This window comes from Ranitomeya variabilis, chromosome 2 (genome assembly GCF_051348905.1).
Source record: "Ranitomeya variabilis isolate aRanVar5 chromosome 2, aRanVar5.hap1, whole genome shotgun sequence".
In the NCBI taxonomy this organism is placed as follows: Eukaryota; Metazoa; Chordata; class Amphibia; order Anura; family Dendrobatidae; genus Ranitomeya; species Ranitomeya variabilis.
Genome location: NC_135233.1, coordinates 97957718 through 97973770, shown reverse-complemented (window position 1 = coordinate 97973770; position 16053 = coordinate 97957718).

Below are 16053 nucleotides of genomic sequence, written 5' to 3'. Positions count from 1 at the left end.
CAAGACACTATGCTCCTGACATGTAAAACCCCATCTGCAGGACCAATACCTCAAACTACCCTTAAAGTGGATGGCATTGTCAGATCTTTTCTTCTGCACACTGGTGCAGCCAGAAGTGTGATGAGACCTGTGGAACTCACTGATCCCACCTGCCTATCAGAATCCTCTGTGTCTTGCATGGGCATTGATGGTCAAGTCAGACATTCTCAGCTTACAAAGCCACTGAGCGTGTACACTCAGCCAGGACACTCTATCCTGTCCCAGTTTGTAATGTCAAGGACCTGCCACTCAACCTGCTGGGAGCGAACCTATTGCAGAAGCTGAAGGCAACCACAGTGTTCCAGGAAGATGGGAGACTTTCTTCATCCCTGACCCAAGAAGAGTCATGCTGGCGGCCCTACAAGAACATTAAACAACCGATGAGGCCTACCCAAGGAGGTACTGGATGTAGTACCAGAATGTCATGGTTCCCAATGGCAAGGGAAAGTCAGAGAACATAAATAACAGAACAGCTCTTGGGTGATGGAATCTCGAGCTGACCGTGAGCTAAACCTACCACACAACTAACAGTGGCTGGGTGGCGTACCTACGTTTTATCCCTAGACGCCTAGCGCCAGCCGGAGGACTAACTAACCCTAATAGAGGAAAAGACAGACCTGGCTTACCTCTAGGGAAATTCCCCCAAAAAGGAGACAGAAGCCCCCCACATATATTGACGGTGAGTTCAGAGGAAAAGACATACGCAGTATGAAGGTAGGTTCAGCAAAGCGAGGTCCGCTTACTAGATAGCAAGAAGATACAATAGGGAACTTCACGGTCAGCTGAAAACCCTATTAAAATACCATCCCGAAATTACTTTAAGACTCATGTGTCAACTCATGACACCGGAGTGGCAATTTCAGCCCACAAGAGCTTCCAGCTACAGAAAAATAACATAACTGTGAACTGGAACAAAAATGCAAAACAAACTTAGGACTAAGAGTCCAACTTAGCTGATAGTAGTCTAGAAGCAGGAACATGCAACAGAAAGGCTCTGGTTACATTGATGGCCGGCACTAGAATAACTGAGCAGCAAGGCTAAATAGGATACACCCATATCCTGATGGAAACAGGTGAACAGAGAAAGTGAAGCACACAAGTCCAGTACCACCAGTGACCACCGGGGGAGCCCAAAAACCAAATTCACAACACCAGAAAGTCTATGGTCTAAGGGACCCCAGGACGTTATAAAACCTCAAGTTGCCCCAGTACGGGTGTCACTCAAGCCATGTACCCAGTACCCTCGTAAGGCCCAGGCCAGGCCTAGAGTCAAGCTGCCTCTGACCAACTGAAGGTCTACCTGGAAATAGGAATCATTGTTCCTTGCACATCGCCTTGCAATACCCCGCTTTTCCCGGTCAAGAAAAAGACTGTAAAAGGAGAGCCTGCCAAGTTCAGAATGGTACATGACCTGAGAGCTGTGAATGACGCCACGGTGTTTGAAACTGCAATTATGCCAAATCTGCACACATGCTGCTCTCAAATGTGCCTGCCACAGCAAAAGTGTTCACAGTGACCGACCTGGTTAATGTTTTCTTCAGTGTTCCCCTTCACCCAGATGATCAGTACCTGTTTGCCTTAACGCACCATGGGGAACACCACACATGGACAGTGATGCCACAGTGGGCCCAGAACAGCCCTTCACAGTTCACCAAAGCAATGTCCACAGTCCTCACCAACTGGGTCACAGAACATGCAGAAGTAACCCTGATACAATACGTGAACGATCTACTCCTTTGTGCAGTTGGCTTTGGCCCATTTCTTGTATCTCCTACTCTACCTGGCAGAGCAGCATTGCAAAGTCTCAAAGAACAAAGTCCAGTGGTGTCTGAAGCAAGTTACGTTCCAGAGACACTGTATTGCTCACCAGGCGAAACGCCTGACAGATGACCGGGAGACCACAGTGGTGAAGATGGTTCCTCCAACAACTCCAAAGGTGCTACAGGCCTTCCTTGGTCTAGTTTCGTATTGCAGAGCCTGGATCCCTGATGCCTGAGTTCTAATGTAGCCTCGGTGTGATTACATCAGTGTGACCCCGTTCCTCCTGACAGATGAAGCTTTCAGCTCGTTCAAGAAGTTAAAAGGCTCTGTAGTCTCAGCGTCAGCACTAGGCCTACCTGACTACGAGAAGCCATTCCATCTCTACTTGATGAGGAAAGAAGGCCTTGCTACTGGAGTCCTGACGCAGCTTCAGGGGGGAAAGCAGAGACTTTTGGACTACTTTTCAGCTCGCCTGGATCCAGTTGCAAGGGGAGCCTCTTCCTCCCGCATGAGAGCAGCAGTTGCAGCACATACCCTCCTGGACAGGACTACTGACATCATTGGAAAAACCATTGGAAATCCTGGCTACGCATGACATCTCAGCAATCCTAAACCAAACCCACCCAAAACATCTCTTCACCGCCAGGCATCTTCGCCTCCAGTGCTCTCTACTCCTGCCCGACAATGTCACCAACTGCAGATGCACAGTCCTCAATCCATCCACTCTACTCCCACTCCCAAGGGGGATACAGATATGGACCCTCAGATAAAAAGTCTGATCAAAATCTGCATGATACCTTCTGCAGGGATCTGGATGACCATGATTGCTTCAGCATCATGCAACAGGAAACAGCAGGACTACCCAAGGTGGTAGAAGAGCCACTGACCAACCCAGAATTGATCGTCTATGTGGATGGCTCCAGATTTGCAGATGATGAAGGAAGATTCCACACAGGATGTACTATGACCAGCAATCAAGAGATCCTGTGGTCCAGAAGTCTGCCGCCTAGTCTGTCAGCCCAGGAAGCAGAACTGATAGCGCTGACGAAGGCCTACCAGATGGCGGAAGACAAGACTGCAGAAATGTATACCGATTTGAGGCATAGCACATGATTTTGGGCCCATCTGGGCTGCAAGGGACTTCATCACAGCAAGCGGAACTACTGTGAAGCATCATGGAGCCATTAAAGACCTGCTGAATGCACTTCAACTTCCAAAAGTGGTGGCAGTACTAAAAGTCAAAGCGCATGGAAAACTAAACACAGTAGAGGCACGAGGCAACAACATGGCAGATATGGCAGCCAAAGAAGCAGTCAAAGGAAGACAATATGGAGAAGTTGGAGAGGTCATAGAGCCGGACGGCTACTACACGATGGCTGAAGACAGGAAACCTGACAGGATGACATCCTGGGATCTGCTCAAAAAAGCTGCAAGAGCAAGCCCCAAAGGACAAGAAGGAATGCTGGATGCAGAAGTGAGCAACACATGAAGAAGGAAGGGTATACTCAATGGACTACAAACCCTGTTTACCCCGAAGCATGTACCCTATTGTGGCCCAGTGGGCACATGGGCCCACACACAGATTAAAGACACAGATGAATGATCTGATTGGTGCTTACTCGTTCGCTCCAGGGATCCCCACCCTAACAGCCAAGTTCACTAGCAGCTGTCTGACCTGCGGCAAATGCAACCCTGGAAGAATGGAGAAAGTTCCCACCCATCATCTTGCCAGACCACTGTACCCCTTCCAGAGGATCCAGATAGACCACATCCAAATGCTGCCAAGTGGAAGATTCGAATATGTCCTTGTGGTCGTGGACGTGTTCTCAGGATGGCCAGAAGCTTTCCCAGTGAGGAACCAGTCAGCAAAGACTACTGCAAAGAAGCTACTCTCAGAGACGAGATATGCAGCTATGGGGTCCCAGAAGTGATAGAGAGTGACAAGGGACCCGCATTCACAGCAAATCTCACACGAGAGATCTGGTTAGCAGTAGGGTCAGACTTAGGCCTACAGACACTCAATCACACTACTCAGTGTTAGGCACACTCCCAGAGGTCCAGAAAAGCTGTCACCATATGAAATTTTGTTTGGGTCTAGTCCCAGGTTAGGGGTATCCTTTCCCTCAGCAGCTGACTATGTAATATGATACTTTGTCTGCTTATGTAATTGAACTCACCAAGAAACTTGCTAACATCCATTCTCGAGTTTTTTTTTCATTGCCAGATCCAGATACAGTGTTCGGTATGCACTCCTTGAAGCCAGGAGACTGGGTGTTGGTGAAAAAAGTTTTTAAGGAGAACACCACTCGATCCCAGATTTGATGGTTCTGTTCAAGTGCTGCTGATGACACCAAACTCTGTGAAACTGGAGGGAAGACCCACTTGGATCCACTCATCGCATTGCAAGAAAGCTCCCCTACCAGAAGATGACACCCAAGCCAGAATGATGTTGTGGATGCCCTGCCTGACCGAATAGATGACCTACCTGATAAAGAATACTGTCATGAATCCCAATGGCTAGGGATAGCACAGGACAAGCAAGGTACAAATATATAACGGACGAGCTCTAGGGTGATGGAACCTGGGCTGACCGCTGCCCTACGCCTGACAAACGCAACTAGAGATAGCCAGGGAGCGTGCCTACGTTGGTTCTAGACGCCACGCACCAGCCTAAGAGCTAACTAGCACTGCAGAGAAAATAAAGACCTCACTTGCCTCCAGAGGAATGAACCCCAAAAGGTATAGTTGCCCCCCACATGTATTGACGGTGAAATGAGAGGAAGGCACACACATAGAGATGATATATATAGGTTTAGCAAATTGAGGCCCGCTGTAAACTAGAAAGCAGAGCGATACAAAAGGGGTCTGAGCGGTCAGCAAAAAACCCTAATCAAAAAAACCATCCTGAGATTACAAGAACCCATGTGCCAACTCATGGCACATGGGGAGAACCTCAGTCCACTAGAGCTACCAGCTAGCATAGAGACATAATAAGCAAGCTGGACAAAAAACCAAACAACTGAAAATCAGCACTTAGCTTATCCTGAAAGATCTGGGAGCAGGTAGGCAGGAACAAAACAGAGCACATCTGAATACATTGATAGCCGGCAAGGGAATGACAGAAAGGCCAGGTAAAATAGGAAACACCCAGCCTCTGATGGACAGGTGGAAACCAAAGGCCGCAACCCACCAAAGTCACCTAGTACCAGCAGTAACCACCAGAGGGAGCCCACAAACAGAATCCACAACAGTACCCCCCCCCTTGAGGAGGGGTCACCGAACCCTCACGAGAACCCCCAGGGCGATCAGGGTGAGCTCTATGGAAGGCGCGGACCAAATCAGTCGCATGAACATCGGAGGCGACCACCCAGGAATTATCCTCCTGACCATAACCCTTCCACTTAACCAAATACTGGAGTTTGCGTCTGGAAACACGAGAATCCAAGATCTTCTCAACAACATACTCCAATTCTCCCTCCACCAGCACCGGAGCAGGAGACTCAACCAAAGGAACAACGGGCACCTCATACCTCCGCAACAACGACCGATGGAACACATTATGAATAGCAAACGATGCTGGAAGATCCAAACGAAAAGATACAGGGTTAAGAATCTCCAAGATCCTATAAGGACCGATGAACCGAGGCTTGAACTTAGGAGAAGAGACCTTCATAGGGACAAAACGAGAAGACAACCACACCAAATCCCCAACAAGAAGTCGGGGACCCACGCGGCGACGGCAATTAGCAAACTGCTGAGTCTTCTCCTGAGATAACTTCAAATTGTCCACCACCTGGTTCCAAATCTGATGTAGCCTGTCCACCACCACGTCCACTCCAGGACAATCCGAAGACTCCACCTGACCAGAGGAAAAACGAGGATGAAAATTACAAAAAAAAGGAGAGACCAACGTGGCAGAACTAGCCCGATTATTAAGAGCAAATTCGGCCAGTGGCAAAAAAGCAACCCAGTCATCTTGATCAGCAGAAACAAAACACCTCAAATAAGTTTCCAAGGTCTGATTAGTTCGCTCCGTCTGGCCATTCGTCTGAGGATGGAATGCAGACGAGAAAGACAAATCAATGCCCATCTTGGCACAAAACGTCCGCCAAAATCTAGACACAAACTGGGATCCCCTGTCAGAAACGATATTCTCCGGAATCCCATGCAAACGAACCACGTTCTGAAAAAATAAAGGGACCAACTCAGAGGAGGAAGGCAACTTAGGCAAGGGCACCAAATGAACCATCTTAGAAAAGCGGTCACACACAACCCAGATAACGGACATTTTCTGTGAAACCGGGAGATCAGAAATAAAATCCATGGAAATGTGCGTCCAAGGCCTCTTCGGGATGGGCAAGGATAACAACAACCCACTGGCCCGAGAACAGCAAGGCTTAGCTCGAGCACACACTTCACAAGACTGCACAAAGGTACGCACATCCCTAGACAAGGAAGGCCACCAAAAAGACCTGGCCACCAAGTCTCTAGTACCAAATATTCCAGGATGACCAGCCAACACAGAAGAATGGACCTCGGAGATGACTCTACTGGTCCAATCATCCGGAACAAACAGTCTTTCTGGTGGACAACGATCCGGTTTATCCACCTGAAACTCCTGCAATGCACGTCGCAAGTCTGGGGATACGGCGGACAATATTACCCCATCCCTAAGGATACCAGTAGGCCCAGAGTCTCCAGGAGAGTCAGGCACAAAACTCCTGGAAAGAGCATCTGCCTTCACATTCTTTGAACCTGGCAGGTATGAAACCACGAAATTGAAACGAGAAAAAAACAATGACCAACGAGCCTGTCTAGGATTCAAACGCCTGGCAGACTCAAGGTAAATGAGATTCTTGTGATCAGTCAAGACCACCACACGATGTTTAGCACCCTCAAGCCAATGACGCCTCTCCTCAAATGCCCACTTCATGGCCAAAAGCTCCCGATTACCCACATCATAATTGCGCTCGGCGGGCGAGAATTTTCTAGAGAAGAATGCACATGGCTTCATCACCGAGCCATTGGAACTTCTCTGTGACAAAACCGCCCCCGCTCCAATCTCGGAAGCATCAACCTCAACCTGAAAAGGAAGTGAAACATCTGGTTGACACAACACAGGAGCAGAAGAAAACCGGCGCTTAAGTTCCTGAAAGGCCCCCACGGCCGCAGGAGACCAATCAGCAACATCAGCACCCTTTTTAGTCAAATCAGTCAAAGGTTTAACAATACTGGAAAAATTAGCAATGAACCGACGATAAAAATTAGCAAACCCCAAGAACTTCTGTAGGCTCTTAACAGATGTAGGTTGTGTCCAGTCACAAATTGCCTGAACCTTGACGGGATCCATCTCAATAGTAGAAGGAGAAAAAATGTACCCCAAAAAAGAAATCTTCTGGACTCCGAAGAGACACTTTGAGCCCTTCACAAACAGAGAAACCAAACCCACCCAAAACATCTCTTCACCGCCAGGCATCTTCGCCTCCAGTGCTCTCTACTCCTGCCCGACAATGTCACCAACTGCAGATGCACAGTCCTCAATCCATCCACTCTACTCCCACTCCCAAGGGGGATACAGATATGGACCCTCAGATAAAAAGTCTGATCAAAATCTGCATGATACCTTCTGCAGGGATCTGGATGACCATGATTGCTTCAGCATCATGCAACAGGAAACAGCAGGACTACCCAAGGTGGTAGAAGAGCCACTGACCAACCCAGAATTGATCGTCTATGTGGATGGCTCCAGATTTGCAGATGATGAAGGAAGATTCCACACAGGATGTACTATGACCAGCAATCAAGAGATCCTGTGGTCCAGAAGTCTGCCGCCTAGTCTGTCAGCCCAGGAAGCAGAACTGATAGCGCTGACGAAGGCCTACCAGATGGCGGAAGACAAGACTGCAGAAATGTATACCGATTTGAGGCATAGCACATGATTTTGGGCCCATCTGGGCTGCAAGGGACTTCATCACAGCAAGCGGAACTACTGTGAAGCATCATGGAGCCATTAAAGACCTGCTGAATGCACTTCAACTTCCAAAAGTGGTGGCAGTACTAAAAGTCAAAGCGCATGGAAAACTAAACACAGTAGAGGCACGAGGCAACAACATGGCAGATATGGCAGCCAAAGAAGCAGTCAAAGGAAGACAATATGGAGAAGTTGGAGAGGTCATAGAGCCGGACGGCTACTACACGATGGCTGAAGACAGGAAACCTGACAGGATGACATCCTGGGATCTGCTCAAAAAAGCTGCAAGAGCAAGCCCCAAAGGACAAGAAGGAATGCTGGATGCAGAAGTGAGCAACACATGAAGAAGGAAGGGTATACTCAATGGACTACAAACCCTGTTTACCCCGAAGCATGTACCCTATTGTGGCCCAGTGGGCACATGGGCCCACACACAGATTAAAGACACAGATGAATGATCTGATTGGTGCTTACTCGTTCGCTCCAGGGATCCCCACCCTAACAGCCAAGTTCACTAGCAGCTGTCTGACCTGCGGCAAATGCAACCCTGGAAGAATGGAGAAAGTTCCCACCCATCATCTTGCCAGACCACTGTACCCCTTCCAGAGGATCCAGATAGACCACATCCAAATGCTGCCAAGAATTGGCCCGCAGAACCTGAAACACCTTCCTGACCTGTAGAACATGGGACTCCCAGTCATCAGAAAACACCAAAATATCATCCAAATACACAATCATAAACTTATCCAGATATTCACGGAAAATATTGTGCATAAAGGACTGAAAGACTGACGGAGCATTGGAGAGTCCAAAAGGCATTACCAAATACTCAAAATGGCCCTCAGGCGTATTAAATGCGGTTTTCCACTCATCACCCTGTTTTATCCGCACCAGATTATACGCACCGCGAAGATCTATCTTAGTGAACCACCTAGCCCCCTTAATGCGAGCAAACAAATCAGTCAATAATGGCAATGGATACTGATATTTGACTGTAATCTTATTCAGAAGGCGATAATCTATACAAGGCCTCAGGGAACCATCTTTCTTTGCCACGAAAAAAAAACCTGCTCCCAGAGGGGACGAAGATGGACGAATATGTCCCTTTTCCAAGGACTCCTTAATATAATTCCGCATAGCAGTATGCTCTGGCAGTGACAGATTAAATAAACGACCCTTAGGGAACTTACTGCCAGGAATCAATTCTATAGCACAGTCACAATCTCTATGAGGAGGGAGCGAATTGAGCTTAGGCTCCTCAAAAACATCCCTATAGTCAGACAAAAACTCAGGGATCTCAGAAGGAGTAGATGAAGCGATTGAAATCGGAGGTGCATCATCATGAACCCCCTGACATCCCCAGCTTAACACAGACATTGTTTTCCAGTCCAGGACAGGATTATGAGTTTGTAACCATGGCAGACCCAGCACTAGTACATCATGTAAATTATACAGTACAAGGAAGCGAATCACCTCCTGATGAACGGGAGTCATGCGCATGGTCACTTGTGTCCAATACTGCGGTTTATTCATAGCCAATGGTGTAGAGTCAATTCCCTTCAGAGGAATAGGAACTTCCAGAGGCTCCAGACTAAAACCGCAGCGTTTAGCAAATGACCAATCCATAAGACTCAGGGCAGCGCCCAAATCCACATAGGCATCAACGGAAATGGAAGACAGTGAAAAAATCAGAGTCACAGACAAAATGAACTTAGGCTGCAGAGTACCAATGGCAAAAGATTTATCAAGCTTTTTTGTGCGTTTAGAGCATGCTGATATAACATGAGCTGAATCACCACAATAAAAACACAATCCATTTTTCTGCCTATAATTTTGCCGTTCACTTCTGGACTGAATTCTATCACATTGCATAGTCTCAGGTGCCTGTTCAGAAGACACCGCCAAGTGGTGCACGGGTTTGCGCTCCCGTAAACGCCGATCAATCTGAATGGCCATAGCCATAGACTCATTCAGACCTGTAGGCGTAGGGAACCCCACCATAATATCCTTAATGGCCTCAGAAAGACCATTTCTGAAGTTTGCAGCCAGGGCGCACTCATTCCACTGAGTAAGCACCGACCATTTCCGAAATTTTTGACAATATATTTCCGCTTCATCATGCCCCTGAGAGAGGGCTAACAAAGCCTTTTCAGCCTGAATCTCCAGGTTGGGTTCCTCATAGAGCAATCCCAATGCCAGAAAAAACGCATCCACACTGAGCAATGCAGGATCCCCTGGTGCCAATGCAAATGCCCAATTCTGAGGGTCGCCCCGCAGGAAAGATATAACAATCCTGACCTGTTGAGCAGGGTCTCCAGAGGAGCGAGATTTTAAAGAAAGAAACAATTTACAATTGTTCCTGAAATTCAGGAAGGTAGATCTATCTCCAGAGAAGAACTCTGGAATAGGAATTCTAGGTTCAGACATGGGAGTGTGAACAACAAAATCCTGTATGTTTTGAACTTTTGCCGTGAGATTACTCAGGCTGGAAGCCAAACTCTGGACATCCATGTTAAACAGCTAAGATCAGAGCCATTCAAGGGTTAAGAGGAGGTAAGAAGCAGCTAGACAGCAATTAAGGGCTAGGCAGCAAAACTCTGAAGGGAAAAAAAAATAAAAAATTTCCCTTGAACACTTCTTTTTCTCCTGCTTCAGCCCAAACAATTAACACTTTGTGGGCCGGCTATACTGTCATGAATCCCAATGGCTAGGGATAGCACAGGACAAGCAAGGTACAAATATATAACGGACGAGCTCTAGGGTGATGGAACCTGGGCTGACCGCTGCCCTACGCCTGACAAACGCAACTAGAGATAGCCAGGGAGCGTGCCTACGTTGGTTCTAGACGCCATGCACCAGCCTAAGAGCTAACTAGCACTGCAGAGAAAATAAAGACCTCACTTGCCTCCAGAGGAATGAACCCCAAAAGGTATAGTTGCCCCCCACATGTATTGACGGTGAAATGAGAGGAAGGCACACACATAGAGATGATATATATAGGTTTAGCAAATTGAGGCCCGCTGTAAACTAGAAAGCAGAGCGATACAAAAGGGGTCTGAGCGGTCAGCAAAAAACCCTAATCAAAAAAACCATCCTGAGATTACAAGAACCCATGTGCCAACTCATGGCACATGGGGAGAACCTCAGTCCACTAGAGCTACCAGCTAGCATAGAGACATAATAAGCAAGCTGGACAAAAAACCAAACAACTGAAAATCAGCACTTAGCTTATCCTGAAAGATCTGGGAGCAGGTAGGCAGGAACAAAACAGAGCACATCTGAATACATTGATAGCCGGCAAGGGAATGACAGAAAGGCCAGGTAAAATAGGAAACACCCAGCCTCTGATGGACAGGTGGAAACCAAAGGCCGCAACCCACCAAAGTCACCTAGTACCAGCAGTAACCACCAGAGGGAGCCCACAAACAGAATCCACAACAGAATACACTACAGAAGCTGATGACTAAGAGACTGATTGCAACGAACCCCCGTTAGGGACAGATCTCCTGACTGCCCATTTGCGAAAAGTCTGTATGGAGTGGGGCGTAGGCGATAGGCTTGCGTCAGTTCACCGGCAGCACAAAAGAGTTGTAGCGCTTTGGGACAGGAGGCTAGAATTAGGGCGTGATATCTAAGGGGGGCTTGTGATATAAATATATATATCATGTAGATCTCACTTGCATGTATACTCCTCTATAATCATACTGTATATACTTATATATTACTCAGCTAGTTTATAATCAATGGTTTAAAATGGCTGACATAAACTGATATAAGCCAAACAGATTGTATGGGGTTTTCCATGCAAAAACAGGAACTTAGGCCAGATATCCTGAAGTAATGTCTAGAATATCACTAAGTCTTGCTGAAATAGCAGGATAAGGGTGACAGCTATGTCCAAGAGTGCTAAATCAGCTTGTTGCCAGGTAGACTTCAGTCCGAATATGCCATGTACTCAGTTAAATACATTATGTACTCAATCAGACAATGAAAGAATAGTTAGACAATATGGTAATTAACTAACCACCCCTAACAACCCCTAACCACTCCTTTCTATATGCAATTATAAAACTATATATGTACAATAAAGTATCGGTATTGATGGAATGTTATTGACACAACAATGGTGTGCAGTCTCATTCCTTGAGTGCTCAAAATACTCAGTCTTATTGGGAACGGCCGCAGCACACACACAGGGATAAATTTATCCAAACCCAAATTTCCATATCAACATTGAGAGCATTAGGGAGGGGAGCTTGTGGGCACATGACTAAGTGTGAAAATTGGATACGTTCTGGGGGGGGGGGGCGCCAAACTGAATTCTTGCCCTGGGTGCCAGAAACCCTAGTTACACCTCTGGTTCTCCCATGGGTTCTTAAAGCAGCACTCCAGTGTTATTTTTCAGTGCTGGAGTGGTGCTTTAAATATAAGCCCTGTGCCCCCATTCCCATTCTTATACTCACCCTCCAGCGTCTTCATATAGTACTTTACAGACAATAAATAATAATAATATTAACCTAGAATGATTGTAAAATCAACTTTTATGGTACTCAAACACAACAGGCAGCATCTTGCTCAACATAGAGCTAATTGGTTACATTTTATCATAAGATGGTAGACATAAGGTCATGCAGTAGCCATTGAGCGCTCAGTATGATCAATTGAACATTTTTTGTTTGGCTGTGAATTGCCTGTCTGTGTTTAAATAGGTAATTCCAGCATTAAATTTCATATTCTTTTTGTGGATCATAAAAAAATCCATGATATTTCAAAGCTGGAAAGCTTCTGCAGAAGAACCATAAATAGTTTTCCTAACTGTTTCTCCAGAAGAAGTTTGCCTAGTTCATAACGCATTGAGAATAAAACCATATAGACATTTTGATGTTGTATATTGGATATTTGTTGTGGATACAATACAAGCAATGCAAATCATCCACTTTTTTTTCACTCATCTATCAAGTTGGACCCCTCCAACCATAATGGTGGGCAGCTACCAATTTTTCATTATATGCTGGTTTATCAGCTTAGGCTACTTTCACACTAGCGTCGTGCACTGCACGTCTCAATGCGACGTTGCGGCGCACCGACGCAAACTGTGAAAGTGCCGCACAACGGTGGCAGCGGATGCAGTTTTACAATGCATCCGCTGCCCCATTGTGATGTGCGGGGAGGCGGGGGCGGAGTTCCGGCCATGCATGCGTGGTCGGAAAAGACGGTCATGACGCACAAAAAAACGTTACATGTAACTTTTTGTGGCGACGGTCCGACGCAACACGACGCAACCGTCGCATGACTGTTGCGACGTGTGGCAATGCGTCGCACTGCGTCGCTAATGCAAGTCTATGGAGAAAAAACTAATCCTGCAAGCAATTTTGCAGGATGCGTTTTTTCTCCAAAACGACGCATAGCGACGTGCAGTGCACAACGCTAATGTGAAAGAGGCCTAAGACACTATTGTGCTTGTATTATCCCCCAGTCTCTCAACACAACCATGAAGAGGCTTTCTGAAGGGAAGGGAAGGAGGGACTATATTGTCAATTTCCAGATGGGGAATGAAACTAATTCTGGCCAAAGTCTATCCACCAGCAGCACAGATTGGCAAGAGCACTGTGGGTGCAATTTTGAAGCAAAAAAAATATTTAAAAAATATAAAATTAGGCTAAGTTGAAAATTACTTTAAAACTAGAATTTTCAGTATTTCATACATGGGATAAAGATCTAAACAAAAGGTGTATCTGAAAAGAGAAAACCCACTCATTAGAATGAGTAATAATAATACTGATAAAGCTCGTTATTGTTAATATTTCTAATTTATTGATCAAATCATTATAAATGATAATAAGCATGCCTTTCACTTTCCGTAAATGTAATATACTGTGATTATACTTTAAACAAAGTATTCAGTGTATCTTCATTTATTAGAATTAATTTCTTTATATGTCTGAGTCATATCCCAACACAATGACATCCTTATGCCTTTCTTTTAAATTCAATAGAATTTTTTTTTTCATCACAACAAATATGGTGCTTAGTCTTATACATTATTCGCTTCAGTTAAATCTGTAAATTATTTTAACTTAGAATAATGCAGTAAAGCTTATTCTTAAGAAGTACAGCACAGAATGAGGTCAAAAAGTATCTACTGATCCAACCCGCAAGAGCAAAAAAAAATAAAAAAATGCTTGCATTGTTGTTTTCATTATCTTGCTTCTGTCATTTCTTGAGCTTTGTATCTTGCTGGGAAAGAAAGGAAGAAGAAAAACTGTGAAATTAATCTTTTGTGCATGGCCTGATAAAGAAGAGACATGCTCAGACAAAAGATAGACTGAGAGAAAGTACTGTGATTGATGACTAAAGTAAAGGTGTCGGAGGAGTATTATGTAAATTACTGTAGGTGCAGGCCATTACAGGGAGAATGAGAGGAATAGCTGGCCACTGAGAAACTGTGAGCTGAAGAGAGGAAAAGCATGTGGCACTAATGTCACCGGTGTCCCTAAGCACCAATTCCTTTCTGTCTACGATCTGCTCAGACAGGCTCACATCATTTTTTCTTCCATTTTTATGTAGTAGAGATAATAGAGCATACATTTGCATGATGAAAATAAAAAAAGGTATTTTGTTTGACATAACCATGCTGTATGAAATGCAAAGAAGATGAAATTTAGATAGCAGCCTATTCCTGTATTATATTTACAAGGCAGAATTCTACTGAAGATTTGTATTCACGTATCAGATCTATCCTGTGCTCAAAAAATAAACTATTCATCTCGTGTAAATTAAGTCACCAAATCTTTCTATTATTTAAGCTAAATGCATGTTATTATTGTTGTTGTTACTGTTATAATTGTAACATTTGCTATAAGATGATCATTTTTTTTATATTTTTACTGCTAATATTAAAGGGAGCCTGTCAGCAGTTTTGGCCGATATAAGATACGGCCACTGCCTTTCAGGGCTTTTCTATAGCATTCTATAATGCTGTAGATAAGCCCCCGATCCGACCTGAAAGATAAGAAAAATAAGTTTCATTATACTCACCTGGGGGGCGGTCCGGTCCAATGGTTATCTCAGGTCTGGGTCCGGCGCCTCCCATTTTCTTGTGATGCCGCCCTCCTGCTTGCTTCATCGCTCCCCGGCATCACTCTCTTGTGCAGGCGTACGTATCTGCCCTGCACTGTTGAGGGCAGAGTAAAGTACTGCAGTGCACCGGCGCTGGGCCTCTCTGACCTTTCCCGGCGCCTGCGCACTGCAGTACTTTGTTCTGCCCTCTACAGGGCAGAGAAGTATGCCTGTGCAGGAGCGTGATGCTGGGGGGCGATGAAGCAACAGGAGGGTGACATCACAAGAAGATGGGAGGCGCCGGACCCGGACCTGCGACACCCATTGAACCGCACCGGACCCGGACCGCCCCCCCAGGTGACTATAATAAATCTTATCTTTCTTATCTTGCAGGTCGGACCGGGGGCTTATCTACAGCATAAGAGAATGCTGTAGATAAGTCCTGAAAGGCGGTGTCCACATCTTATAGTGGCCAAAAGAGCAGACAGGTTCACTTTAAAGATACAAACTACACATTAATATGTTGCCATTATAAATGTTAATAGCATTTTCTCTCTTTTTTTTCCCAATGGATAGTGGAGCTTAAAAGAAGCCTCTATAAAAATAAATGTGTGTTAAAATAGCAAAAATAAATCTAAACATTTAGCCATCCTAAGACAAGATTGAGGCAACTCTTCATTGGAAACCACATTGACATTGTGAGACTAGGGGTTTCTTGAACCCATTTCCCATTTACTCAGAACATGTGCACCTCTGGTTTTAATTGCTTTTTTGCTTTGTTATCATCAACAGTGCAGAAAATGTTCTCAATAATGCGCAACAGGTTATTTGTCAATCAAACAACCCCATAGTTAGTTTTAAACAGCACTGTCTTCTGCTTAATATTGACAGGGTGGATTATTCCGTGAAAAGCTAAGCCCACTGGTGACTTCCTCTGGTATTATGATGGAGTCCAATCCTGGTGTTTGTGAATTACTACATACCGGTGATTGTCTGCCACAGTCGCATTAAATGATAATCTGCCACCAGGTTTTTGCCCCTAAATCCAAGAATGCCATAATGTAGAGGCAGAAACCCTTATTCAAATTACATGTCATTTTTTGAACTGCTTGCTGTTATTTTGATAAAATCATTGTTTTATCTCCTGCAGATCTACCAATTCCACATTCACACCACTGATTGACAGCTTTTGGCCCAGATAGAGTGTACAGAAAATGCTTTCA